Source organism: Delphinus delphis, chromosome 4 (assembly GCF_949987515.2).
Source record: "Delphinus delphis chromosome 4, mDelDel1.2, whole genome shotgun sequence".
Taxonomy (NCBI): domain Eukaryota; kingdom Metazoa; phylum Chordata; class Mammalia; order Artiodactyla; family Delphinidae; genus Delphinus; species Delphinus delphis.
This window is the reverse complement of record NC_082686.1, coordinates 120,727,418-120,754,440: the sequence shown is the minus strand read 5'-3', so window position 1 is coordinate 120,754,440 and position 27,023 is coordinate 120,727,418. Positions and strand designations below refer to the sequence as shown.

At 37.8% G+C, this 27,023-nt stretch overlaps 1 pseudogene; it reads left to right on the top strand.

The window, feature by feature from the left end:
• The first annotated feature begins 596 nt into the window (after positions 1–596).
• On the top strand, positions 597–8,745 carry LOC138414067 (tigger transposable element-derived protein 1-like; annotated as a pseudogene).
• Positions 8,746–27,023: the final 18,278 nt, after the last annotated feature.

Sequence of the window (27,023 nt, the reverse complement as noted above, 5' to 3'; positions counted from 1 at the left end):
TGATGTACTGTGATGACAAAAGCAACCCAAAGGGCCATGGGGCAGCTATTCTAACACCCAAAGTTTGGCATCTTACAGAAGAACAAGGCAATCCGTACATGTCAAGATGAACACATGATGTAAAGGGAGATTATGTTATGGTCTTACATTTCAATTTTTCACATATATTTACTTAAAGGATATCTTATAATAATAAATAAGGTAAGAAATGGTGGAGCAGTGAGAGGTGAGCAGAGCAGAATCCCCCAGTCAAACAACTGGAAAGACTAGATATTAAATTCAGTGCAAAGGCATTTGCTTTTCAGTCATTTCACACAGTCTTCCAAGGGCTTCTCTCCCACTGCAGCCACAGAGAGCAGAAGGGAAATCAGTTCGTGTTCAAGCAAGCTCCAGGAGTTCCCTATTCAGTTCTTATCATTTATTTTGTTTGGGGCACTGTGGTGAAACAACAAGCATCATCTTATCTACTGGAAATCAGTGTCACTTTCCCCCCTTTTCAGCACCATCAATTGTGCATCTGCCTTTGATCTTCTCTCTTAATATTCTTCAGCAGGAGACTTCAGGGAAATTGATTACTAAAATGTTTGAGGGCAGATATGAAGAATTACCAGCTCTTCCCGAGAATTCACGTGGTGACACATTTACGATGTACCCTTATGGAGAAGAAGCTTCTATCCAGCCACGCAGAGACTGGAACAAGATGGAAACATAACCTCATAACAACGTCCTGCGAGGCCCACTGTCCTCCTGCTAGCTGGGCCGTTCCCTTCTCCTGTGGAGGAAGAAAACAACTGGGGGGTAGGGACGCTTCTGGACTCCTGTCGAGGGCCTGACTCCAATGGACCAGGGAAGTGGGCTCTGCCCACTGTCAAGTGTGCTCTCAGTGTCCCTAGGCTGTATGGGCATCTCCCACCCATGATTCTTTACCTCAAAGACTCTCCAGGCATAAATTAAAAAAATATTCCACCCACAATCTATTATTCACAGGCCCGGGCCTTCTCCAAGTTTATCACTGGAGGCACCAGATGCTCACTTAATCCCCTTATCTCTGAGCTCGTCCATAGACAGTAAAGGGGTTGAAGAGCAAATTGCATTAAGTATATAATCATCACAGCAATGACAACCAACAGTCAGACTTCCAGACACTCAACTATTGGAAACAGCCTCAAACATGTATTAAACAAGAAGAGATCTCTAGGGCTTCTCTGGTGGCGCAGTGGTTGAGAGTCCACCTGCCGATGCAGGGGACATGGGTTTGTGCCCTGGTCTGGGAAGATCCCACATGCTGTGGAGCGGCTGGGCCCGTGATCCATGGCTGCTGAGCCTGCGCGTCCGGAGCCTGTCCTCCACAACGGGAGAGGCCACAGCAGTGAGAGGCCCGCGTACAGCTAAAAAAAAAAAAAAAAAAAAGTCTCTAAATGACAAGGAAAGACTTATTCCCTTTCTATTTGGAAGGGGCAGGGGAGCTTTAATAAACATTCCTTTGACCAGAAGTTTTATTTTTAACTTTTTATTTTATATCAGCGTATAGGTGTTTAACAATAATGCTGTGTTAGTTTCAGGTGTTCAGCAAAGTGATTCAGTTACACATATACATGCATCTATTCTTTTTCAAATTCTTTTCCCATTTAGGTTGTTACATAATACTGAGCAGAGTTCCCTGTGCTATACAGTAGGTGCTTGTTGGTTATCCATTTTAAATATAGCAGTGTGTACATGTCAATCCCAAACTTCCCAACTATCCCTTCCCCCTACCTTTCCCCCCTGGTAACCATAAATTCATTCTCTAAGTCTGTGAGTCTGTTTCTGTTCTGTAAATAAGTTCCGCATATAAGCGATACCATAAGATATTCGTTGCTCAGAAGCTATTGATTTAGTATTGTACATAAAATTAAGGTTATTGGTTTAATAAGTTAGATTATGTTTACTCTGAGCATCCCCACTCTACCCTAACAAACGGGAGCACACAGGAAAAATGGCAAAGGTTGACTGAAGCAAAACCAACTGAAGTAGGAAGAAACAGCTGAGATGTAGAGAGGAAAGAGGATAAACACCCCAGCTTACTAGAAAGAGTGTAAGGTCTGAACCAGACTTTCTGGGTTTAAATCTGGCTTGGCTACTGACTGCTTGGTGAATTGAACAAGGCTCTTAACTTCTCTGTGACTCAGTTTACCCAGCTATAAAGTGGGGATAACAGTTGTTTTGAATGAGTTTAAATGAGTTAGTTCCTGTGAAGTGCACAGAACTGTATTTGGTGCAGAGTAAGCCCTCAGAGTCTGTAACTGTTAGTTGTTAGTGAAGGTGGTATTAGGAAAGCATAGCAGTTAGAAGTATTTGAAAGGCTCTTACACATCAGGATAGACCCAGAGGGGATCACTCTGTTGTAGTCTTTTTTTTTTTTTTTAATTAATTAATTAATTTACGGCTGCGTTGGGTCTTCATTGCTGCGCATGGGCTTTCTCTGGTTGCAGCGAGCGGGGGCGACTCTTCATTGTGGTGCGCGGGCTTCTCATTGCGGTGGCTTCTCTTGTTGCGGAGCACGGGCTCTAGGCGTGTGGGCTTCAGTAGTTGTGATGTGCAGGCTCAGTAGTTGTGGCGCATGGGCTTAATTGCTCTGTGGCATGTGGGATCTTCCCAGACCAGGGCTTGAACCCACGTCCCCTGCATTGGCAGGTGGATTCTTAACCAACTGTGCCACCAGGGAAGTCCTGTTGTAGTCTTTTTTTTAATAGACTTTTAGAAAAAGAAAAAAAGGGCTTCCCTGGTGGCGCAGTGGTTGAGACTCCGCCTGCTGATGCAGGGGACACGCGTACGTGCCCCTGTCCGGGAAGATCCCACATGCTGCGGAGCGGCTGGGCCCATGAGCCATGGCCGCTGAGCCTGCACGTCCGGAGCCTGTGCTCTGCAACAGGAGAGGCCACAACAGTGAGAGGCCCGCGTACCAGAAAAAAAAAAAAGTATCGAACTGTACATTGTGTTTTGTAATCTTTTGTAATCTGCTTTGTTCACTTCATGTTTAGTGAACACTTTCCTGTGAAATTAAATATACAATTCATCCCATGGCCATATCTTTTAGTTGTCAGTGTCTTATTATCACACACTTAAATTGTTTTCAATTTTTTTTTAATAATAATAGATGTAGTGAGAAGAAACTATCCATACATAAAACAGACAAAACACATTAACCATCACTATTTCCATATACTAGTGGAGATGGCTCTTTGTTTAGGAAAATATCTAGAAAAGCCTCTTGGGGCATGAAGAATACCAATCCATTCATGGTCTAAAGGAAGAGGAAATTACAGAAAGGAAGGTGAGCTGCCCAGCAACGTAGAGGGAAGAAAATCGTGTTTTGCCCCTGGCTTGCCTGAGGAGAATAGGTGAGGTTTGGAGACGCAGAGGCTCCTCGGGGAGGAGAGGCTCCATGGTTAGAAGGGCATGACATGGGCTGGGGCTCCATGGAGGACACGTACGCAAAAAATTTACCGATGTGCGGGATAATTTTCCAGTCATGGTGAAATTTGACATCAATGTCAAAGCTGTTTCTGGTACTATGATCTACCCCCCATTGGTTATCCCTAGACCTCATTGCCTCTGACAAGACATTTATAACAATGATAACATAGGGGATTGGAGGAGGATATATGTCTAATGTGGAGAAAAGTAGGGCACCAAGAAAAGCCAACATTGTTTCTAGCAGTGAGATTTTTAGGGGTGTTACTAAACCATGCTATGCATCAGTTAATCTGAAAATGGTGACGATGTCATATTTCAGAGTTGCAATGTAAACTTAAAATGCTTAGAATATGACTGGTAATAGTGTATGTGCTCAATAAAGGTTAACTATAAAAGTCTACTCCAATGAATAGCCTTGTGCACATCCATGATTGAATGTAGTACCCTACAAAGTCACTAAAAGAACTTCTAATCAAAATAAAATTAGGTTTTTGTTATTCTGCAAGGTAGAAACTGGGATACATCAGGAATTCAAGCTAACATCTGAAGTCCAGAACAGATATGTGATTAAGTAAATATAGTATAGGCATACCTCATTTTATTGTTCTTTGCTTTCTTGTGCTTCTCAGATATCATGTTTTTTACAAATTGCAGGTCTGGGGCAACTCTGTCTCTAGCAATCTATTGGCACCATTTTTCCAACAGCATTTGTTCACTTGTATCTCTGTGTCACATTTTTGTAATTCTTACAACATTTCCAACCTTATTTTTATATTTCTTATAGTGATCTAGGATCAGTAATCTTTGATGTTACTATTGTAATTGTTTTGGGGCACCATGAACCGTGTCCATATAAGAGTGAATTTAATTAATAAATGAGTGTGTCCTGACTGCTCCATCAACTGGCCGTACCCCCATCTCTCTCCTTCTCCTTGGCCTTCTTTATTCCCTGAGACATAATAATATTGAAATTAGGCCAGTCAATAACCCTACAGTGGCCTCTAAGTGTTCAAGTGAAAGGAAGAGCTGCATATTTCTCACTTTAAATCAAAAGCTAGAAATGATTAAGCTTAGTGAGGAAGGTACGTCAAAAGCCAAGATAGGCTGAAAGCTAGGCTCCTTACACCAAACAGTTAGCCACGTTGTGAATGCAAAGGAAAAATACTTGAAGGAAATTAGAAGCACTACTCCAGTGAACACCTGAGTTATTAGAAAGTGAAACAGACATTGCTGATATGTGGAAAGTTTTAGTGGTCTGGATAGAAGGTCAAACCAGTCACAGCATTTCCTTAAGCCAAAGCCTAATTCAGAGCAAGACCCAAACTCTCCTCAATTCTGTTAAGTCTGAGAGAGATAAGGAAGCTGCAGAAGAAAAGTTTAAAGGCAGCAGAGGTTGGTTCATGAGGTTTAAGGAAAGAAGCCACTTCCATAACATAAAAGTACAAGGTGAAGCAGCAAGTGCTGATGTGAAAGCTGCAGCAAGTTATCCAGATCTACCTAAAATCATTCATGAAGGTGGCTACACTAAACAGCAGATTTTCAATGTAGATAAAACAGCCTTATATAGGAATAAGATGCCATCTAGGACTTTCATAGCTAGAGAGGAGAAGTCAATGCCTGTCTTCAAAGCTTCAAAGGACTGAATGACTCATTTGTTAGGGGCTAATGTCATTGGTGACTTAAAGTTGAAGCCAATGTTCATTTACCATTCTGAAAATCCTAGTGCCCTTCAGAATTATGTTCAATCTACTCTGTCCGTGCTCTATAAATGGAACAACAAAGCCTGGATGACAGCAAATCTGTCTGCAACATGGTTTACTGAATATGTTAAGCCCCCTGTTGCTATGTAGTGTTCAGAAAAACAAGATTCCTTTCAAAATAGTACTGCTCATTGACAATGCACACAGTCACCTAAGAGCTCTGATGGAGATGTACAATCAGATTAATGTTGTTTCCATGCCTGCTAACACAACATCCAACCTGCAGCTCATGGAACAAGGAGTAGTTTTGACTTCCAGGTCTTATTATTGAAGAAGTATATTGTTAAAGGCTCTTGCTGCCATAGATAGTGATCCCTTTGATGGGTCTGAGCAAAGTCAGTTGAAAACCTTCTGGAAAGGATTCACCATTCTAGATGTCATTAAGAACATTTGTGATTCATGGGAAGAGGCCAAAATATCAATATTAACAGGAGTTGGGAAGAAGTTGAGTCCAACCCTCATGAATGACTTTGATGGGTTCAAGACTTCAGTGGAGGAAGCAACTGCAGATGTGGTAGAAACAGCAAGAGAACTAGAATTAGAAGTGGAGCCTAAAGATGTGACTGAATTGTTGCAATCTCATGGTAAAACTTTGAAGGATGAGGAATTGCTTCTTACGCATAAGTAAAAAAGGTGGTTTCTTGAGATGGAATCTACTCCCAGTGAAGAGGCTGAGAAGATTGTTGAAATGACAAGGGATTTAGACTATTACATAAACTTAGTTGACAAAGCAAGGTGTAAAAGGATTGACTCCAATTTTTTTTTAAACTTTTTATTGGAGTATAGTTGATTTACTATGTTGTGTTAGTTTCAGATGTACAGCAAAGTGAATCAGTTTTACATATACATATATCCATTCTTTTTTAGTTTCTTTTCCCATATAGGTTATTACAGAATATTGAGTAGAGTTCCCTGTGCTATACAGTAGGTCCCTAGGTCCCTATTAGTTAGTTATTTTATATATAGTAGTTATATATATATATATATATTTATATATATATAGTTATATATATAGTTATATATATAGTTATATATATAACTATATATATATATAGTAGTTTATATATAGTAGTTAATCCCAATCTCCTAATTTATGCCTCCCCCCACCTTTCACCTTTGGTAACTGTAAGTTTGTTTTCTATGTCTGTGACTCTACTTCTGTTTTGTAAACAAGTTCATTTGTACCATTTTTTTAGATTCCACATATAAGCAATATCATATGATATTTGTCTTTCTCTGTCTGATTACTTCACTTAGTATGATAATCTCTCGAGCCACCCACGTTGCTACAAATGGCATTATTTCATTCTTTTTTATGGCTGAGTAATATTCCATTGTATATATGTACCACATCTTCTTTCTTTCTTTTTTTTAATTTTTATTGAGTATAGTTGACTTACAATGTTGTGTTAGTTTCAAGTGTATAGCAAAGTGAATCAGTTATACATTATATATATCCACTTTTTTTCAGATTCTTTTCCCATATAGGTTACTACAGGAAATTGAGTAGAGTTCCCTGTGCTATACAGTAGGTTCCTATTAGTTAGTTATTTTATATATAGTAGTATGTATATGTTAATCCCAGTATCTTAATTTATCACTTCCCCCCGTGTTTCTCCTTGGGTAACCATAAGTTTGAGTTCAAGATCTGTGAGTCTGTTTCTCTTTTGTAAATAACTTCATTTGTATCATTTTTTTACTAGATTCCACATATAAGTGATATCATATGATATTTGTCTTTGTCTGACTTGCTTCACTTAGTATGATAATCTCTAGGTCCATCCACGTTGCTGCAAATGGCATTATTTCATTCTTTTTATGGCTGAGTAATATTCCATTGTATATATGTACCACATCTTCTTTATCCATTCCTCTGTTGATGGACATTCAGGTTGCTTCCATGTCCTGGCTATTGTAAACAGGGCTGCAATGAACATTGGGGTGCATGTATCATTTCGAATTATGGTGTTCTCCAGATATATGCCCAGGAGTGGGATTGCAGGATCATATGGTAGCTTTATTTTTAGTTTTTTAAGGAACCTCCATACTGTTGTCCATAGTGGCTGTACCAACTTACATTCCCACCAACAGTAGGAGGATTCCCTTTTTGCCACACCCTCTCCAGCATTTATGATGATGGCCATTCTGACTGATGTGAGGTGATACCTCATTGTAGTTTTGATTTACATTTCTCTAATAATTAGTGACATTGAGCATCTTTACATGTACTTTTTGGCCATCTGTGTGTCTTCTTTAGATCTTCTTTAGATGTCTATTTAGATCTTCCACCTTTTTTTTTTAATTGGGTTGTTTGTTGTTTTCACATTGAGTTGTATGAGCTGTTTGTATATTTTGGAGATTAATCCCTTGCTGGTTGCTTCATTTGCAAATATTTTCTCCCATTCTATCGGTTGTCTCTTTGTTTTGTTTATGGTTTCCTTTGCTGTGCAAAAAGCTTTTAAGTTTAATTAGGTTCCATTTGTTTACTTTTGTTTTTATTTTCATTACTCTAGGGGGTGGATCAAAAAAAATCTTACTGTGATGTATGTCAGAGAGTGTTCTGCCTATGTTTTCCTCTAAGAGTTTTATAGTATCTGGTCTTATATTTAGGTCTTTAATCCATTTTGAGTTTATTTTTGTGTATGGTATTAGGGAGTGTTCTAATTTCATTCTTTTACATGTAGCTGTACAGTTTTCCCAGCATCACTTATTGAAGAGACTGTCTTTTCTCCATTGCATATTTTTGCCTCCTTTGTCATAGATTAGTTGACCATAGGTGTGTGGGTTTATCTCTGGACTTTCTATTCTGTTCCATTGATCTATATTTCTGTTTTTGTGCCAGTAGCATACTGTTGTGATGACTGTAGCTTTGTAGTATGGTCTGAAGTCAGGGAGCCTGATTCCTCCAGCTCCATTTTTCTTTCTCAAGATTGCTTTGGCTATTCAGGGTCTTTTGTGTTTCCAAACAAATTTTATTTTTTTTTTTGATCTAGTTCTGTGAAAAATGCCATTAGTAATTTGATAGGAATTGCACTGAATCTGTAGATTGCTTTGGGTAGTATAGTCAAGATTGACTACAGGGCTTCCCTGGTGGCACAGTGGTTGAGAGTCCGCCTGCCGATGCAGGGGACATGGGTTCGTGCCCCGGTCCGGGAAGATCCCACATGCCGCGGAGCAGCTAGGCCCGTGAGCCATGGCCGCTGAGCCTGCGAGTCCGGAGCCTGTGCTCCGCGACGGGAGAGGCCACAACGGTGAGAGGCCCGCGTAACGCAGGAAAAAAAAAAAAAAGATTGCAGTATTGAAAGAAGTTCTACTGTGGTTAAAATGCTATCAACAGCACTGCATGCTACAGAGAAATTATTCGTGAAAGGGAGAGTCATTCAATGCAGCAAGCTTTACTGTTACCTCATTTTAAGAAATCACCACAGCCGCCCCACCCTTCAGCAACCAGCACCCTGTTCAGTCAGCAGCATCAGCAATGAGGCAAGACTCTACACCAGCAGAAAGATTACAACTTCCCGAAGGCTAAGATGATAGTTAGCATTTTTTAGCAATAAAGTATTTTTTTAATTAAGGTATTTTTTTTAGACATATGCTATTGCACACTTAATAGACTACAGTATAGTGTAAACATAACTTTTATATGCACTGGGAAACCAAAACAATTCATGTGACTAGGTTTATTGCAGTGGTCTGGGACCAAACCTGAAATATCTCTGAGGTTTGCTTGTGCATGATCTTTCCAAATTCCTTTCTCTAAAGAAGTATCCATGTAAGATAAACATTGTGGCAATAAAGAATCAACTCCTACCAAAGACTACTCACATTCTACACACTTTGTGTCTGTACCCCTTGGATACACAGGTTATTTTTGCAGGGAAGCAAAAATTACACAAAAGGAGACTCCTGGAATTTCTAGATCTAGATCTAATTTTAATTGTCTTTAAAATGAGGTTTTTACTAATAAGTATTAAAGACAATGTTTAATTATATAAAACATATTCAATTTAATAAGGCAGAGAAGTAGAGTATCCTTTTAAAGAGAGTTTGTTCAAAAGTAACTACATATATGCTTTGAAGAATAAATTTCACTTGTTTGGGAATTTGGTTATCTAGAATAAGTCATCCTCTAAAAGTGCCAGCTAACATAACTTCTGGTTTACTACTCCTCTGAGATTTCTGCATTTCACTCTATTAAACATGAAACAACAACTTGTGAAAAGATTTTTTCAGCCATTTATTCTTTCACTGGCTACAAATATTCATTGATTCACTCATCACGGGCCAACAGATATTTATTGTGAAGCCTGCTATGTACCAGAGACTGGGCAATAGGTAGGGATATATTCTGATTTCAGAGTATTTTGTTTAACTGAACATGAGGTTACAAATATAAGCTGCCATCCTTCGGTTATACAGAGTGTGTCCCTTTCTGCTTGTCAGTTGTCATGAAGGAGGGCTTGGGAAGATTTCCATATTGTATCCTATAGAGTAAGAAAAAGGCTACACTGGAGACACGTACAGGCCAAGCCTGGGATTATGAGAGAAGGCAGAGGCCCCATCCTTTTGTCATCCAGCAGATGGGTGTGCCTGGCCACACCACGGGAGAAGGTTTCAGGGGAGGGCCCATACCAATATGTTGATCTCCCTTCTTAGGCAGTCATGAAAACAACCGTGTGTGTGTGTGTGTGTGTGTGTGTGTGTGTGTGTGTGTGTGTGTTGAAAGAGAGAAAGAGGATGTGGGTAGGGGAGAAAAGAGAAAGTCTGGCAGAAGTGAGAGTGTGGTAGTAAACAGAATACTGGGGAACCAGGCACACGAAGTACAGTTCTAGAGGTCTCTGTAGTCATCCGGGAAAGCCAATAATCCAGCTCTTGGAGTTCATGGGAAGTCTGGTTCAAGCACAGCTCCTCCTGCCAGAGCCCCTTTTGCCCTCAGTCCTGTGGGATGCTGAGCTCGGGTGCAGTACCTTCCACTGAGAGAAGAAGTAGTCTCCTCTCCCATCTGGTTCTTTTTTCAAGGAAACAAGAAACTACCAGGATAATTTTCAGACAATTTGAGGCTCTCTTGTATGCCACAGTTTATGCTGGGTATCAAGAATATAAGAGTAAATAAATTGGATAAAAGTGCCAGCTGTCATGTAACTTGCAGTCTAGCGGGAGACACAGGCTAGCACAATTAAGGCTACCATATTAAGTATTATCTGAGCGTAATATCAGTTTTGTCCAAGATGTACAAGAGACAATTTTACCTTCAATTTAATGTGTAATAGAAAAAAAATATATCAAGTGCATCAAATTTTGGCAAATATTTCTTGAGATAAGGCCAAAGAAGCGATAAGTTAAAAAATGGGAAGGGGGAGAGTTACTTGTTAAAGCATGGTAAGTAAATAGTAATACAGATAGAACCCAGACACAACATTAAAATTGCTCATATGGTGTGTGAATAACTAAAGTTTGGGAAATGCCACTTTCAGCCACTGAAACCTCACAAAATCCTGTGAAGTAGTCACTCATTTATATTACTGTAAGAAATTAGACTCAGAGAAATCTAGAACATTATCCAGTCCCTCAGGACCTGAAGGACGGACTGCTTGGCTCTGCAGCCCATATTCCCTCCATGGTCTTTCCCTAACAACAGGAAGGCCAGTGATCATCAAAAATTCTAATTCATGCAGGATTTTCCCAAATGCTAACCCTACATAATCAACTCTCTCTCCTGCAGAGCAATCTGGAGCCACCATGCTGTGCATCATGAAAGGAGTTGCAACTTGCCTTTTCCCTCCAGGAATCAATAACTCAATGTTCGTAGCATTTACTCTGCCTGTGCTTCTGTAGCCCAGAAACCTGAAGGCAGTTACCTCAAAATTCAAGAAGACATCTGCTGATAATAGGTAGCCCCATGGGGAGGTTTCCTACCATAGGAAAAATCAACGAGTAGAGGAACTAAAGATGGACTGAGAGAAAAGTGCTGAGCTGGCTTCTACCCTGGAAGTCATTAAATAAGTTGGATTAGTAAACTCTTCCAAAGCTACATCTGCCCTATTAAAGCTTGAAGGGCCATATGCCAAAGTGAAAATTAAATAAAGCAACAAAAAGACTGTGCCCAAGTGAATTTGGTTTTATTTTTACTACACAGTGAGGCTCTGCATAATAAAGCAACCGCAGAGAGACTCTGCCGAGTTGGAGTTGTGGTGGTTTCTCAGGATGCATTAAAAACTCAGGAAGTCTCCATCATCTCTACTAACGATGTTTACTACTGGATCGTAAAAGGACCCCTGTTCTGACTTTTAGGGAAAAACCCATGTAGTGCACATTTCATCAAGCAATGGGAAATTTGCACATCGATTTTAGTATAGTCTGTCAGACATGCTAAAAATTCTGCAACAATAAAGGTTTCAAAATGCCTTGTTGTAATCAAAAACCCTCATTCTTGTGTCAATTGCCTCTTTTCCTTCCAATATTACTAAGTATTTTAACCCCATACAAAAAAAAATCTTGGCTCTAAATTTAGTAAAGGACAACGAGTACAGCTCCAGGGGCTTCCCTGGTGGCGCAGTGGTTAAGAATCCACTTGCCAATGCAGAAGACATGGGTTCGAGCCCTGGTCAGGGAAGATCCCACGTGCTGCGGAGCAGCTAAGCCCACGCGCCACAACTACTGAGCCTGTGCTCTACAGTCCGCGAGTCACAACTGCTGAGCCCGCGAGCCACAACTACTGAAGCCCGCGTGCCTAAAGCCGGTGCTCCGCAACAAGAGAAGCCATTGCGATGAGAAGCCCGTGCACCGCAACGAAGAGTAGCCTCTGCTCGCTGCAACTAGAGAAAAGCGTGCGCACAGCAACAAAGACCCAACACAGCCAAAAATAAAAAAATTTAAAAAAAGAATACAGTTCCATGAAATTAGATGATACATTCAAATGCTGTTATGATTGCAAAAGGACTTTACCTATTCTGTTCCTTGCTTGTAGAAGGCAGTATCAGAAAAACTTTAGCCCTTAGATAAGTTTCATGATTGCCAAGTTGCTTCAAGTGTTGAAGTTTAAATTATTTAAAAATTTTTTCCTGGGCTTCCCTGGTGGCGCAGTGGTTGAGAGTCCGCTTGCCGATGCAGGGGACATGGGTTCGTGCCCCGGTCTGGGAAGATCCCACATGCCGCGGAGCGGCTGGGCCCGTGAGCCATGGCCACTGAGCCTGTGCGTCCGGAGCCTGTGCTCCGCAATGGGAGAGGCCACAACAGTGAGAGGCCCGCGTGCCGCAAAAAAAAAAAAAAAAATTTCCTGGTATACATATAATTTTGTGTATCTTCACCAATTCTTGAGGATGATAAATCTGAATTACGGAATATTTGTTTTGTCTTGCTTTGCTTCTTGTATCTTATTTTTCTTTCAAGTATATGCAGTAACTCAAACCAGACCAAAAATATTCCTAACAACCTGTTCAAATGAATACAAATAATGAAAAGCATTTCTAAATAATACAACAAATATATTTTCTAGTATAAATATGGTTTGTTCACCAAATTACAAAGACTTTTTTGTAGCAAATTATCCTTCCCAATCCTTGTTTCATAATCAGTAGAAAAAGCAAATTGGTAGACTATAACATAAAAAAAATTTTTCTAATACAAGCTTTTAGGAAAACTGGGTAAAATATAACAAGTTTGTTTTTCAATACATAGCATGACTTGATAAAACAGTAAGGGGATATATCAGGTGTTAACTTCAAGAAAGTTCTGAAAACCCCGTTGTATGTCTGTGAAATAACACTGAAAGAACCCAGGAAGAGAGCATCAGTACTATTAATCTAGGGACTTGAATTTTAATATTAATCTAGGGACTGAAAAGTAGCAACGGAACCATAGCACTTGAGATCCCAGCAAAAAATCATACTTGAATGGCTGCCCACTCTGAATTGGTGGCTTCAGAGTATGGGGAAAAAATTCCCAATTGCCTATAGAGGGCTCTTCTCATAAAGACTAATTAGCCACACAAGACTAATGGATAAAGCAGACCTTGCTAAAACTTAGTTGGCAAACAAAGTTAACGTAACACATGGAAAAATGTATATAAGCAAGAGTCAGAAGACATAAAAACAAGATTTGATCCCATAGAATTTTATGTAATATAACAATACCTCAATTTCTAGGTAAGTTGAAGTCTTATTCCTTATCAGAACAGTAGGAGAAGCTGGATAATAACAAGAATGCTAAGCTTGGAAATATTATTGGAGGACTACAGATCAGTGAAATCCAAGAGGGTCTGGATTGTGGAGACAGCAGAACCACGAAGAAATGAGCTGACTTTTTGCAGCTGCTTTTTCCCTGGCCCAGTTGTTGATTTGGGGAACTGGGCGAAAGGCTAAGAATTTAGATTTTGCCTGGGCAGAAAAATTATTCGAGGAATAGAAAAACCATCAGAGATTTTAGTAGTCTAAAAAGATGGAGAGAGAAAATTGGAGACTCAATAAATCTCTAACTGGACACTTGATGGTGTTCTCCTCTAGACATTTGCCAAATCATGATGCTGCAAAAGGGAGGAGGCTGAGGCTAGGAGGCTCAGAGAGGCAGAGCAGAATTTTCTGGAAACCCATCAGGCCAAGGAAGCAAAGACTAGAAGTTCAGGAATAACCAGGGGGAGGAGTCTGAGGGCATACAATACCCTCCCAGTTGAATGCTCTGGAGGGCTATGACCTAGAACAGAGAAGAATGAGAGGTAGACTGAGCTCTACCAAAATTGCAACCCAATTATGAACCAGCTTAGTTTCTGACTGGATTAATGAGTTCAGCCCCAACTTTATCTGCCTTGCAAACAGTAAAGCTTGATGAAGAAATATAGTATTAACTGGATCTCTACAATTTAATATACACAGTCTGGCATTCAGTCAAAACTAACTTGACTTTTCCAGCTTATAGAGGCTGCCCACATTCCTGGGTTTGTGGCCCTGCTCTATCTTCAAGAACAGCAACCACATCACTCTAACATTTGCTTCTGTCTTCACATCTTCCCTGACTCTTCTGCCTCCCTCTTCCATCTTTCAAGGACCTTTGTAATTTTGCTGGGGCCACCCAGGTAATCTAGGATAATATTCTTATTTTAAACTCCTTAATTTAATCACATCTACAAAGTCCCTTTTGCAATGTAAGGGAATATATTTACGAATCCTGGGAATAGGACATGGACATTTTGGGGGGACCATTAGTCTGCCTCCCACAAGAGTAACATAAAAAATTAAAGTAACAATGAGATCTATTATACAGCAGATTAGGAAGTAAATACTTGTCTGTTAACAGCAAGTATGGGTGAAAATGTAATGTAAAGGGGACTTTTACACTCTACTGGTGAACATGTAGAACTTTACAGTCTCTTTGGAGACAATTTGACAATATCATTTCTTGGTGTCTACCCTCGAGAAGACATTACATGTGTACAAGAAGACAAGTTCAAAATTATTTATTGCAGCTCTGTTAGTAATAGTGAAAAAGAGGAATAATCTGATTCTTAGTGGTAGAAAGAGAAGTAAACGTGGTTTACATGTGCAATGGAATCCTATACATTAGATAAAAGTCAATGAAATATATACATATATTAATATGATATATTACAGATTATTAAACTATATATATATAAATCTCAGAAACAAAAAAAATAGGGAAAAACTATGATGCAAATTTCTGGAAAATCATGGTAGTGAGGAAGATGGAGCTAGCTATAGACTTAAACTTGCAAATGTGCATGTCCATTTTCAAGTACACATAATAATATTATATTGTATATGGGTACATAGCTATAGAAAATAATACCCCAAAATTTCAGATTAGCATTGCCTCAAGAGTGGAAACAGGCTGAAAGAATGAAGGAAGAGAATTAGATTTACATGTAATATTTAATTTTTTAAAAATCTGGAATAATTAGTAAAAATTAACCTCTGTTTAACCTTCAAGGAGGTTTATGAGTATTTGTTTTATTATTTTTCAGTGTTTTTCTTTTCATTTAAAAAAATAATTATAGGTATGCATTAACGGTATTTAATTTTCATTCTATTCCATTTCCAAATGATCACAACCCTGAAATTAAAGGAATCAAATTTAAGTAGGGATTGAAACAAGAAGCTAGATCATAGGCATATTCATGAATAGGACATAAAATTGAACATAACAATACAAGTCATTAGAATATAGTCCTAAGAAAAGGGATTATCAAATCTGACTGTGTCTCATAACGCTAGATGTGTTTATTTGAAGTACTACTCAAAGTTTATGGAACTTCTGCAGAAAATTTATCTAAGAATGTGGGTTCAAAAGTTTTATTATCTTTCAATGTACTTTTATAGACACCATAAATTAGCAATTTCTATATAATATACTAAAATAATTTAGAAATCTACCCTGCTATTTTTGCCCCTTTCATCATTCATAATGAGCATTTTAGGCTTTTGGAGAGCTGTCATCGGACAGCTCTCTCTCTCTGATGTCCTCTCATGGCCCTGCTCCTAAGATTTTGTTTGCACAATTTTGTTCTTTTTGTGCATGACAAAAGACAGAAAGAAAAATTATTGACAAACTTCATTCTAGAATATCAATGCCAAGTAAATTCCTTCTCACAATCAAGTAGGGCCTCACAATACTGCCTGGATCGCACATAAGACTGTACTACATTTTGAACCTGCCCCAAATGTCAAACTGTCCCCCTTCTAAGATATGCCTCTAAAGTTGGTTAATTTTCCTCCAGTCTCAAATCTAAAAGTATAAGTCTAGAGCTGGGTGTCAGCTCCTTCTCCCCCACTACAGAATTTTCTAGTAATTTAACCATAAATAAACAATAGCAAATGGAGTAACACTCCCAATTGTAATATATGTTGCCTCCAAAATCTAAGTTACAGCAACTTGTCCTTTACCTTGGCAGAGATTTTCCTACAAGTCCCAGACTACTGGACCTCAGAAATTTCAATAAGAAAGCAAGCTCTTCTGTTTTCATGGAACTGAACTCCCGTCTTCCGGCTTGCATTTTGCATCTGTCTTACCAAAATGTCTTAGTAAGAAATTTGCTCTTGGTTTTCAGCTTTGGTGAAAGGGAAATCTTGATGGGCTTCTACATGGTTCATTGCATCCTAATACCTATTGCTCAAAGATTTAGAAAGTCACTATGGAAATCCTATCATTTGCTATGTAAAATTATACACTCAGAATTTGGAGAATAGCCAGATAATGGTTTGGAGGTACCAATAAGTTATCCATGAAGTTGAATGGGTCAAAATCCCTTTCATTGATCCACACAAGCCTCCATTTTGACTGATGGACAAAAGTGATGCTCTGGGATCCAAGATTTTTCTGTCTGTTCAAGTCCATTTCCAACGATGCCTGAAAGGTCTGCTCATTTGTCTTTTCCCAGTCCAGTGACTCAGGTAAATGGCCACATAGAGACTTAGGAGGTTTTCTGTATATGTTTGTGAAAGTTGCACCTGCTTCTTCCTCAAGAAAGGCTTTCCTCTTTTGAGAAGCTCTAGGCTTGTGAATAGACTAAGGTTCGAGATTTGGGAAAAGCTATGACTCTTAGGTTTCTGTTCACCAGACTTTTTTTTTGTAAGTTATAAAAATCAAGTAGGATCCGCGGCTCCGCGGCATGTGGGATCTTCACGGACCGGGGCACGAACCCGCGTCGCCTGCATCGGCAGGCGGACTCTCAACCACTGCGCCACCAGGGAAGCCCGGGATCCTTCTTGATTAGGTGGACTTCTCATCCTCTTCAGGCCTAGGGATCAATAACCAATTACCCACCATGGATCACTGTGAGTCAAGCCACTTCAATGAACATGCCTATCCCTTTACCAATTACTATTGTCATGTCCATGCTCTGGCATTTAAGGGCTTGAATCTACCACTCCTGGAGCTGTCTTTGCATATGAAATGAAGCATCCCATTTCGAAGTCAGTGTCTCTTACCAGCATCCCAAGTTAACAAAGAATAATTTCAAGAGTGCTTTTCAAAGATGATGGAACTGCTGTTACCAGAGCATTTTTTTTCAATAATTATGCCCTTTGGAGAGTCTTTTTCAGAGCCCTCTTGGGAAACATGGGTTGGGGGCAGGCAAAAATGAACGTGTTGTATGTGAGCAATCCATTTCAATTCATATCTCCCTAAGTCTTTAGAGTCCTTCCCAAAGCCCTAACTATCACATAAGAGACCAGACAAGGCTGTGAATTTAACTGCAAAATAGTGGCAACTGCAGGATCAAAATTTGAATTTGGTTTTTTATGTATTTCAGCCCTATGCCACAATTGGTAAAATATTTTTTTAGCAAAGAAATTCTATGGCTTTCTTTCTCTCTCTTGAAATACAAACTTCAGATTTTGAACTTGTAATTCTTTTTTAAGTCATCAAATGCTGTTAGAATCAAACACTCTATGTTGCTTGAATTCCTTATGTCTCTGCGTATGGTTTTTTGGCTGTGGCCTTGGTTCCCTCAAAGACTCATCTTCTGTGACTATTTCATTGCAGGTGACCACAGATGAAATTAGAGGGCCGTTTCACACTGCTTGCCAAGAGCCTTTCATATTGGCTAGATTTCAGAGCCCTCAGCCTGAATCAGACCAGATAACCAATTCCAGATACTTCCTATTTGCCTGAGGTTCTATTTTGTGTCTTCTGGAGTCAGTGTCTGTATCGTTTAGGGTTATAAGTAGTAAGCAAAAGAAGCTAATTTTAATAGTTTAAGCAGAAAATGAGTTTGTTATAAAGATATGGCAGCTGATGAAATTTTGAGAGGGATGGAGGAACAGGCTAACGATTCCAGAGTTACCGCCCACCACCATATCACAGAACTGGCCCAAGGCGAGAATAGTCACTGCCACCAATACTAAGCACTTGAAACTAGAGTTTATATGACTGCCAGTGAAAAGACTTTATTTGCATCTGATACTGATGAAACTTTTGTGCCAGGAATTCGATCCTGGAGGCAATTCACACTGGAGAGGCAAATGCTGAAGTACTGTACTGACTAGTACAGCTAGTAAAATGAATTCTTCATGGAGCCACCTTTCTGACATTGCTCACTTCTGAACCACAGTCTGGCACCGAGTCTAATTGGGTTTACCCAGGTCACACACTTTTGCTTTAAGTGCAAGAAAGTAACAAAATGAATTTTCTCGTTTCTACTTTGAGGATGCTAAACACATAAGTAGGAAATTCTCCAAACATAGGAAAGTTTTCAAAAATGCTAGATAATCAAAAAATATAACAGATATTCACTATTACTGATGTGTACTCTTATTTTCCATCTTCCTCTGTGAATAATTTTTGTCTGAAGTATGTTGGATATAAATTGCATAAAGTCTTCTTTCTTTGGTCTTATTGTGGGATTTTTGGTGTTTATGTTTTCTTTTGATTTCTTGCTTTCTAATATTGCTGTTTTACTCAAGTTTTCTTTACATTTTTTGTCAAGTGGTTTAAATTTTTTGCTTTCAGTATTTACCATTAAATTAACTTTGAAAAACGGAACTACTATTTTCTCTATTACGATCAAAGAAAAGAAATCTCCCATCAGCAGGATAAGAAATTTAACCTTTATTATTTGTTTCAACCCACACTCGACTCATAGTTTTCATTAAAACAATCTGGAAATTTTACATCCCGAGTATTTTATTTGTTCTTACTGTATCCTTTCTTTAAAAATAATATTTTGGGGCTTCCCTGGTGGCGCAGTGGTTGGGAGTCCGCCTGCCGATGCAGGGGACGCGGGTTCGTGCCCCGGTCCGGGAAGATCCCGCGTGCCGCGGAGTGGCTGGGCCCGTGAGCCACGGCCGCTGAGCCTGCGCATCCGGAGCCTGTGCTCTGCAACGGGAGAGGCCACAACAGTGAGAGGCCCACGTACCGCAAAAAAAAAAAAAAAAAAAAAAGTAAAAAAAAACAACAATATTTTGGTAATTCCCTAGAGGTCCAACGGTTAGGACTCCATGTTTCCACTGCAGGGGACATGGATTCAATCCCTGGTTGGGGAACTAAGATCCCACATGCCACACAGCACAGCCAAATAATAATAATAACAATATTTTGCCACATAGTATTTCATAACTATGTTAACTTTTTTTCCCAAAACTCAAACTTTCCATATAACTTAGATATTTATTTGGTTTCATTTATTAAGTAGCTAGAGCAAGTTTTCTACTAACTTTTTCCAGGAAGTCTATTTGGGCTATCTACTTTCTAAATCATTGCCTGTCTAAAATTTCTTTCTTAAAGCATTTATTTAAGAAATATAAATTCACAGGTTATAGAATGCCTTGGTGACAATTATCCCCTTAAAACTTTGAAGAAACTATTCCAATGTTTCTTCCGTTCAATGTTTTGGGGAATTCAATGGCACCCGGTATGTGTGAGTGTGTGTGTGTTTCTTAACTCCTTGTTAGATAACCTGCTTTAGCTTAGTAAGGCTAAGGAGATTTACCACCTGCAAAAAATGTGTGCAGATTTCCTTTTGGTTCTGAAAATTCAACTTTTACCAAGATATATTCTAGATGTGTAATTTTTGTTAATTTTGCCTGCAATTAAAATCTGGAAGTTTGACAACATTCTCTGTCAATGAAACTATAGGGAAACAGGCTGTCTCATATATTATATATATATATTGTTTATATATATATATTGCTCATTTGAATATGTAATGCATAACTTCTATGGCAGGTCATTTGCTAACATGTAATAAAATATTATTTCTGACCAGCAATTCTACTTCTAAAAATTTTCTCAAAGATACCCTGGCAAAAAAATGAAGTAATTTGTACAAAGTTATTCATTTCAAGATTATTACCTTGTAAAAACCAAAATGTCCTTCAACAGAGCTAGTTAAATAAAGTACCTACAAAGTAGAGTGCTATGTAACTCTGAAATGGAATAAGGAATATCTGAAAGTGCTAATATGGAGTGACCTCCAAAAAATATAGTAAAGTTTAAAAAAAGAAGGAAAAAGCAAGGTGGGGAAAATTGCATACAGAATGCTACCATTCATCTCAAAAAGGAAGAGTATGTGCATAAATACATTACCTTCCAATCTTAAAAAGTAAACAATAGAAAAAAACACAAAATAAAAGAAGTGGTTTCCTTTAAAAGGAGAACAAGAACATAAAAATCTACATTTCTTTGGATATGTCTTGCTTTTAAATTTTACATATTTATAAATAAATTTATTTTAAAGGAATCTCTGAAAAATTAAAATAATAGTTTGGGAGTAAACTTAATGTGTGTTTAGTTGATGGCACAGAGATTCTTCCAAATGACTTTTAAAAATAGTAATTTGACTGTACATTCCTAGAAGGATATAACCCAAGAAGTAAAAGAAATTTTAAAACTCATTGTTTAGTAATCATACTGTTAGCAAGGTGTTGATATTGTTAGTCTGAATCTGCTATGGGTCTATTTTGGGACAAAAAATATAAATGTGATATTCTTATTCTATAATTCTCCCATGTTACTCAGAACCAGGATTCTCAGCATGAGTAGAGGAGATGCAAATGTAATGTTGAAATGGTTAAGTAAAACCTTTTGTAATCTTGAATTTGAATTGAAAGTACCAATACAAACTTGTGATTAATTTTCCTTTAAAAAAAGTATTTCCTAACTCCATACTAAAAAAGCCAGGAGAGAATGACAAACCCATTTGAAACAAATGCTCTTACCACTTAGATTATGGTCACCACATACTATTTCTCATTAAGAGGGACTGAGGCTCCTTGAAGAAATGTCTGACTCCAGATCTAGAGTAGAAATTTTACAAAGTGAGCTCAGTATACTGTCAGACCACACATCAAGGAAACACTCCGAGACTGGTCATGCCAAAAGGACTCAGAAGTCAACCTAAAGAGGCTCACACTGGTCAAAGACAAATTTTCAGCATTAATAAGAAATTAAGTAAGTGGTTTGAAACTTATCATATATACTTAAATCTATGTCTCCATGATATAAAAAATTAAGCACATAGGATGTTAGTGAACAAAGTCATAATTTTGAAAACTAGTAAACAAAGGGAAAGAATAATACACCTATTCTGCCTTTCCTATACTGTACAATGGGGTAACCAGACAGTAATGAAAGGAAACTTCTTTTAGAGAAATATTCTATTTGCTAACTAAGGAATGAATGATAGAATTAGAGTATTACTAGTTTTCAAACCATAATGAGTCTAGGCACTTATCATCAACTGTTTCTAATATCAAAAAAAGATAAAAAACCCAGGCATTGCATGCTTCCTAATAGAAAGCACTTATGAAGCAGCCTTACCTGGGGAAAAAAAAAAAAATCAATATTTTCTGGTCAAGCCGCTAGATACATATACTAACTTGTAGGAAATACAGAAGTTAAAAGATCTTTTTATTCAACACACCAGGGAGGCAATTCGCAAAACTCAGACTGGAAAACTCCAGGAGTAAAAAAAAAAAAACAACCCACTCTTTCTTTAATAAGAAATAATTGTAAAAAATATATAGATATATTTTAGGACATTTAGGAGACAATTAGAAATTCAAACAAGACAATATCTGATGATACTAAGGAGATATTATCAATTCAATTTTTTAAGAATGATAATGATTAGCCTCTTTAAAAGTATTTGTTTTAGAAATAAGAACTGAAATATTTACAGAAGAAATGATATGGTTGATATGGTATCTAGGATTTACTTCCAAATAATTGAGGAGGAAGAAGTTAATTTGCATGTAGATGAAACAAGTTGGCCAAGGACTAATAATTGTAGCTGGGTGATGGGTATATGGGGGTTCATTAAACTATGCTGTCTACCTTTATATTGGTTTGCAATTGTCCATAATAAAAAGTTGAAAAGTGTCTACTACTTAATAAATCCTATAATTCAGAAGATACAATCCTGTATGTGGGCTCAACTAATTTACTACGTGTTTGATTTTTTGTTTCCTTCTGCCTTCTTAGTTCTTGACTTTTGGAATTCCTGTTTTATACATTTTGGATCTATTGGATGTATACTTATAGGCTTTTGTGCTTGCTCTTATTATGTTCTTCTCTTTATGTTTTTTGTCTGATTGAGTTTTTCAGCCTTCATTTAAAACTATTATAAAATTAAATTAGGTTATTTTCAAACATCCAAAGTTTTATTCACTACTTTTATTGCATATTTTATTTGCCATTCATTTCTCATCTCCAAAACACCCAATTTTCTCTCAATCTCATTGAGAATATTATCTTATTAAATAATTTAATAAAAATAATAGTAGTAATAATAATAATTTCATTAAATGTTTCAGACAATATTAAATAATTTCATTAAAAGCTTACTATGTTTCATAGATTTGCATACATTATATCCTTAGATTATTCATATTTAACAGACAAGAAACCTGGGATTTATAAAGCTTTAGTTACATTACAAAGCCCCAGGCTGGACTTGACTGGGCTCATTTGGAAGGCACTGTTCATCTTGGTTGGGCTTGCTCAAGGGTGTGGAGCTTGGGTGGAGGTTGGCTGATCTAGGTGGGCTTATCCAGCTGGTTCCACTTTGTCCCATGTGTCTCTACTCCTCCTTCTGGGACCAATGAGCCAGTCTGCACACGGTCATTTAATGATGATAGAAAAAAATGTAAGGAGACAAGCATAAATATGCAAGGACTCTTAGGGCCTATGCTTATGGTAAATGGCACATCAATGATTCTTAAAGTCACATGGCTGAACTTAAAGTCAAGAAGCAAAGAACTATATCCTGACCCTTTAGTGGGAGGAATCTCTGTGTTACAGAACAAAAGGGATGAATTTGGAGATCAAATTCACTCATGCAAGTTCTTTATATATTACATGACAGAGCGTTAAATCTGGACAAAAGCTTGTGCCCTTAACCACTATCCAACAATGACATTTCTAAAGTTTTCTACTAAGTTTTGCTGTATCATTCTTTTATGAGAAAACATATTCATTGATGCCACGGAATGATGTGCTCATTGGAATCTATTGAATCTTTTGACGTGCCTGTGATTTTTTTTTTTCTTTTCAAAAATGGAAGAGTGAGGGGCATGTATTTTTGTACAGTATTGGGAATTGGGATGGTCTGTAAGATTTTGTGCATATGTTCCTTTCATTTTTCACATCAACTAATTAATGACACTCCAACATATCTCACTGGATTATAAGAATTAAATGCAACATCTAGACATACCTGGCACAGAGTAGTAACTTGATTTTTAGTCCCCTATATCTCCCAACAGTCCCTTTTCCTCCTGCATGGAAACATGCACAACACTTTTTAATGCCCCTCAGATTTTCAACAACACTACCTTCTATTCATGTTCCCTACTTCCTCAGTTATTTCTCAGGATGACTTGCTCCAGGCTCCATCTCTTAAGCATCTTGAGAAACTAAGCTCTCAAATGACACCAGTAATCCAATTTTCTTCAATTTCCATTCATTCCTCAGACAGCTAACACTCCATACAATCGCATTTCTCGAGGTCGCCAATATCCTCCATGTCGCCAAGTCAATCAACACATTTCTTTCCTCATACTACTCACAATCTTAACAGTATTTTCCATAGCTGATCACTTATACCTTCCAGAAACACTCTCTTCTCTTGCTCCATGATTTCATACTCTTTGAGTTTTTTTTCCCTATACCTCTCTGGCCATTCAATTCTACTCTCTTTTGTGATTTCTTCTCCTCTACCAAATCTCTAAATACAAGAGTTCCCCAAGGCTCACACCACCTGGAATCATTTCTAATTTTTGTAATGTATTTTCCTCATTAGATAATTTCATGCTTTCCAATGGCTTTAGACAACTTTCAGATGCTGAAAACGCTCAGATTTATAACTGAGCCTAAACCTCACCTTTGAACGTCATGTTCTTACCTGACATTCCCACTTGAATATGTCCATGGACAAATTCTTGATTTCTGCTGTTGATTCCCTTAATTCTGATAGCCATTCCAGGTAGATGTAACCTAAGCTAACTCTCCCAATAACCCTATTTCACATCACTTTGTTTTACTATATGACCAACACACACACACACACACACACACACACACACACAAATAAATCTGAAATAATCTTTTTTTTCCATTTATTTGATTCTTGTTTATTTTCTATCTGATCATTAGGATAAGTTGCATGAGAGCAGAAACCTTGCCTGTTTTGTTTACTGTTTTATCTTTAGTACTTAGAATACTGCCAAACACATAGTAATAACTTAGTAACTATTTTTTGGATGAAAGAATGCATGTTGTCTTACTTTGGTTGGTTTTCTGAAAAACAAGCTGAAATACACTAACAAGTCTATTAATTATTAATAATAATTGCTCATTTACTTATGCTGCTTTATGTTTTGCAAATAATTTCATTTAAAATGTCTCATTTAATGATCATTGCAACCCTGGGAGTAGAGATTATTTCTCTTTATAAAAGTGTAGAATATTGTGACTGAGAGGGCTCACACAGATGTGAAGCTGAGTTTTGATTCCAGGTTTTCTGATTCCAAGTTCACTGATATTTCTATCATACCATAGCATTTATGATTTTTCCTAAGGAGGCAATAAGCAAAAGTAATTTAAAATGCATTTTTTAAAAGAAAAGTTATTAAAGGCACATATTCACATTCCATATTCATTCATGTACATAGAAACCATAAAGTCAATAGAGTTTTTCCTGGTGTTGTATTTTTTAACTTCTCAATAATGAAGGATGTATTTAGACTACTATACCCAGTGACTTAGAGCATAATTTTTCATCTGGAAATTTTTTTGTAATGATTCAAAGAGAATGTTTCATGAATCAACATGACTGGATTTAAATAACAATGACAATCATAGTCATAATAACCATAATAACATTTATGCTTTTGTATGGTACATCATATATTTCCAGTGTACTTTTATGATACTTGATTTGCACACAGACTATAATGTAACATTATTAAGAGCCTTTTCAAAAAATCATTTTAGGTATCTTTATTTAAAAAAAATTTTTAAATAAATTTATTTTATTTTTGGCTGCATTGGGTCTTCATTGCTGCACACGGGCTTTCTCAAGCTGTGGCGAGTGGGGGTTACTCTTCGTTGTGGTGCTCAGTCTTCTCATTGCGGTGGCTTCTCATGTTGCAGAGCACAAGCTCTAGGCGCGTGGGCTTCAGTAGTTGTGGCATGTGGGCTCAGTAGTTGTGGCTCGTGGCCTCTAGAGCACAGCTTCAGTAGTTGTGGCACATGGGCCTTAGTTGCTCTGCAGCATGTGGCATCTTCCCGGACCAGGGATCGAACCTGTGTCCCCTGCATTGGCAGGCAGATTCTTAACCACTGTGCCACCAGGGAAGTCCCTGGGAATTTTTAAAAACCTACTTTAATATAACTATGTGAATAGCCTAATGAAATACTCTCAAAATTGCCTCCTTCTTAATTTCTCCCTACACCCACACTCAGTAGGAATTATCTTTGAACTCTTCACAGAATTTTCTATCTATCAATTCATGCATTGATACCTGTCCCTCCAACTACATAATCCCCTTATATCCTTCTTGAGTGCAATCTGGACCTTCTAATGTCCAATATAATTGCCCATTACAAGAAAAGGTGTTGCCTGCAGTCTCCTACACATCTCCTGCTATTTACACTTCATTACTTTTCCATAACCCTTAAACCTTACACACCACTCAGCATCTTGCATGCTTGTCTGAACTCTCCACACCTTTTGGCTCTGTGCCAATATATAATTGCAAGCAACAGAAATACCCTGGCTAACTTAAGCAAAAGAGAAGTTATTGGAGTCTCACAACATAGTTTGAAGGTGGGAGGCCTACTGAGGAAATTGTGTAGGGAAGAAACTTGGCCGTAACATGGACAATCTAGTCAATACACCACCATCAGGGTAAAATCTCCTTCTAAACACAGCCAGTTGTCTTGTCTCCTTGATCAAAATTGAAGAAAGCATCCAACTCACTTATCTTGGGTGATGTGCTACCCCTTGGCTAAGGGAGGATGTGAACAATTAAAGCATACCTATATTCAATAGACAAGAGGTGTACAAGACTATATTCAACAGACAGGAGGTGTACAAGACTATATTCAATAGACAAGAGGTGTACTAGACTATATTCAATAGACAAGAGGTGTACAAGACTATATTCAACAGACAGGAGGTGTACAAGACTATATTCAATAGACAAGAGGTGTACTAGACTATATTCAATAGACAAGAGGTGTACAAGACTATATTCAATAGAGACTATATTCAATAGACAAGAGGTAATTCAAGAGGGAATAGGAGTGCTGGTGTTTTTTATAAAGAGAAAATTATGCTATATTGACAATGAAAAACAAATTCCACTACAGTCTACTTCTCTGACTATATGATATCCGTACGCCCAAACTGTCATATGTACATTTTCAACAATATCCCTGTATAACAAAAATTCATCTATTTCCTTAAAGAAACAACCAAAATTCATCCAGATGCAAGTCCACAGTTTCTGGCATTGCTCTTTACCTCATCTAGTTCCTTCATGATACCATCTCAATATTCTATAGTGTGGAAACTAACTGGAACATCTAATTACCACATAACCCCCTTTATAAAATAGTGAGATAATGGAAGAACAATGAGAATACATATTGATTTAAAGTATAAAGATGTGTGCATAACACCCAAGGAGGAAAATAATGGTAAAGGTTAATACCATCATTTCTGCTACTGGTCATGAGGCTGTTTTTTCACTTCCTTCCTCTATTGCCTATTATAGAGTATCATGGCTTTTAGTTGGTAGCAGCAGTACCCCAACTGGAAGAGATTACCTGTTCTGTGATATAATCCAAGTTTGC